This window comes from Perognathus longimembris, chromosome 12, assembly GCF_023159225.1.
Source record: "Perognathus longimembris pacificus isolate PPM17 chromosome 12, ASM2315922v1, whole genome shotgun sequence".
NCBI classification, from domain to species: Eukaryota; Metazoa; Chordata; class Mammalia; order Rodentia; family Heteromyidae; genus Perognathus; species Perognathus longimembris.
In genome coordinates this window covers 28780719-28784616 of record NC_063172.1, presented here as the reverse complement: position 1 = coordinate 28784616, position 3898 = coordinate 28780719, and positions in this window count along the sequence as shown.

Genomic DNA, 3898 nt, shown 5'->3' with positions numbered 1-3898 from the left:
TGTGGCAAAGAACAAAAGACTCCCAAGTTTATGCCTTGCCCAGACTTTGGAATTCTAGACACCAGCGGGCCAAACATAATGAGTGTGCATATTGAAATAGGTCAAGAGCTGCCACCTAGCTAAGTCTGGGATAACCTTGGGCCTCATGACAACCTGCTTTTCCTGTGGTCTGGCTGATGAAGCTCCTGTTCTTCTCTAAGCTGGGTGCTTTGGCCTTGCTTAGGTTTCCCATGAGGACTGGTGGGGCAGAGATTAATTTTCTTTCTTACTTATGCCTTCCCCTAAATGCTTTTTCTTCTTGGAATTACTGTGCTCTTATTTATAGTTTTTGTTTCCTCTGTGCTAGGCTGCCAACTGTCACTTTTTATTGTTGTAGTGTGCTTGTCTCTGCTGACCACATTCTCTTTATTAATAAAGCTGCTTGTGGACTTGGATCTGGAAGCGTGATGGGATTAAAAAAATTAAAAGTAAGCAGGCAATGAGGGAAGGGTAGATTTTTATAGTAAGTAAATTATCTCAGTACATGTGTTATAAAATTAAAGATTTATTTAAGTGTCATGTGAGATCTCATATGCAATATTTTGAAAATATAGTTGGACTGCTTAGCTATCTTTGTTGCTTACTTTTTAGCCTTTGGCTTTAATCCAAGTGGTGAATGTCTTCCTGAAGTATCTTTTGGTTCTGAGGAATCAAAACACTGGAGCCAGCACAAGCAAGGGAAAGAGATTTGTTTTAAGATTCCTGGCAGGGCACCAGTGGCTCACACCTGTAATCCTAGCTCCTCAGGAGGCTGAGATCTGAAGGTTGTGGTTTGAAGCCAGCCAAGGCAGAAAAGTCTGTGAAACTCTTATCTCCAATACACTACTCAGAAAAAGGCAGAAATGCCACTGTGGCTCAAGGGTTCGAGTGTTAGCCTTGAGCTCAAAGAGGTTCAGGGACAGCACTCAGGCCCCGAGTTCAAGCCCTAGGACTGGCAGGAAAAAATAAAGATTCCCAAAAGACAGTGTACTCATAAACATGTTGAACTGAAACCCCTTGATACTTCAAGACAATAGTAATGATAATAATAATAATAAATAGTAAGTAGAACACAACTGAAGAAAGCATGAACGGTTAGCTTTCCCCTCTCTCAGTCTCTCTTATCTTTGATTGGGTTCCTAACCTATCTTTACCCTGTTTCATATTTCCTATTTACATTTGCCTTTTGTTGGACTATTCTGCATCTCTGCCTTTCCCTCAGAGCATGGGCTGACACATGGCTTGGGGCTGCCACACTATTGGATGGATAAATCTATATAACCTTGCATATAACACCATCTGATTTCAGCCACCATGTCTTTGAGCAAGTCTGTCTCTGACTTCGTTTGAGTCTAGTGTCTGTCCCTTGTTAGACTAATGGGTCAGATAGCAGTGCAGGACCCTACTAATAAGGAATGACTTTCCAATCTATAGGTAGGTAGGATTCTAGGGCAGTTTTGGAAGGATGGCTGGAAAAGTTGGAAAGTTTTGGAAAGATGGCTGGAAATTTGACCAGAGTGTAATTTCTAAATGTCTGAGTTGTGATAGGTAATGTGTTATTTCATATTTTCTTCTCATCTTCTGTGTCATTCTTCATTCAATACCTGAAGTGCCTGCTAAAAATAAATGAAATTGTTGATGATATCACCTGTGACCATCTGGTATTTCATTATCTAGTCTAATCAATAGTTGCTATTTTTGTTTTTGTTCATGTAAAAATAAAAAAATTAAAGGCAATTTGCCTGTTCACTTCTTTCCTGTCATATCTCATATTCAGTTTTATTTGTAAGCCTTTCATCATTGTTAAAACAAAACATAATAAAGATTTTATTTGTACTAACATAGTTAAGAGCTACTTTTGACATTTCAGTGAAAAACCATTTTAAACTTCACATTTTATCTACACAGAGATTCTTTCTGGACTAAAAAATCCTGGTGAATGTAGGAGTGATTTGTCCATTTGTCTAGAATAATTCATTTACTCATTTCTATCATGATTCCTTGTCTTCAACCACAAGTAGAAGAATTTATCATTAGTTTTCTTGAAAGATACTGTATTAGTCAGCCTTTTCTTACTGTGACAAAACACTTGACATTAACAACTTAAAACGAGGAAAGATTCATTTTGGCTTCATTCCAGATTTCAAAGGTGCAGCCTGTGGTCCGTCAGCTTCATTGCAACAGGCCTTTAGTGATGTAGAACATCACAGCACTCGGAGTGTGTGGCAGAGGATGCTACTCATCTCATGGCAACTGGGGGGGAGGGGGAGAGAGAGAGAGAGAGAGAGAGAGAGACTGCAACAGCAGACTTGATCCTTCTGCTTTTTGTTTCATCAAAGTCTTCAGCCTACTGGATGGGGTAACCCACATTTGAGACAGGTCTCTCCCACCTCCTTCCTCAGTTGATGTCCCATAGGTCAATTGTTTCTAGAAATGTCCTTACAGCTATCCAGGAAGTGTGCTTTATTAATCTCCTAGGTGTCTCTCAATCCAGTCAAGTTGACAATCAAGGTTAACCATCACAGATATAAAGTATTAGGCAAAACTTTTCTCCTAAACCCAAACAAGAACGTTCTCTGCAAATTTACATTTGTGGTCTAGCATTTGGTAGTAAACAGTTCACGAAACATTTTCTAACAAATGATTGGACATAACATTGATGTTGTGAAGTTAGTGGTGCCATTTTGTAGCTAGAAAACAGACTCAGAGAGGTTGCCTGGCTTTTCTATAGTCACAGATCTAGTTGTACCAGATAAAAGCTGAAATCACCTCCTTTTAAATCTTGTATGTGTTTGCATTACACTTTCTCCTTACTTTATCCAAAGGGTTTGAGAGACGGGGGACAATATCAACTAAATACTACATATTAGTGTTTCAAAATCCACAAATTCTCACAACAAACTTTCAGTCCAATCTTGCTAAGGCCTATCCATACATATTATGATATAACAAATAACTGCCTAATTATGATAAATTAAGAGTTATGGACTGAGGTTTACCACAGCCTAACACAATATTTGACCATGTCCCTTAGAGCTGGAAATCACATACACTATTTGAAATTCAATATATTTCTTTACTTTTAAACTTTTGTGAATGTGTCAGGCTCTGATTATTAAGGTTAAAATAATTTTACATTCAGATATATAATGAAGCCCTTTTCCTAAGAAGAATAATATCCAATGCTCTCTAGAAGATCAGGGCTGGGAATGATCTCAGAGGAAGAGATTTTGCTTAATATTTAAGGCTGTGGGTTCAATCCCTAGCACCCCATATGTGCATACATGAACAGGCCCACACATAGACATATACACACAGTGAAAAGAGCAAATTAGTCCCTTAAGTAATACACATTGTATATTATGATAGGTTAAGTATCATGTAGCCTACTTAAAAAAAGAAATAATTTTTAAGAAGATAATTACATTTGCTCCTTATCCATCAGCAGATCCTAATAAAAAGTACAATCCAAAGTGTGTTATCTGATTGATTGTTAAAGTAGATAACAGATGTCCCTGTTAGGTCTGCCCAGGAGAACAGCCCCCTTTTTTCTTCTCTCTTGTGTTGGCTGGTAGTTTTCTCTCCCCACAAGAAACTCCTTTCTACCTAAACCATGTGGTGGTCTCCTTTTGCTGAACCTTACATCTGGTGCCAAAACCATGGGAGGATATAGTGTCAGGACTCTCTGAATCCCCTCCTTTTCCTCTGAGGGTCAGTCTCCCTCCTAGCCACCCCACCTTAGACATCTCACCTTTACCATTGCTGACTATGCATCCACCACACCTGTCACGAGACCTCTGTTTGTCTTTTTCAATGTGGTACCACACCAGAGGTATCCTCTATGTCTTTTTTGGCCAATCTGTTCTCATTTGGGGAATGT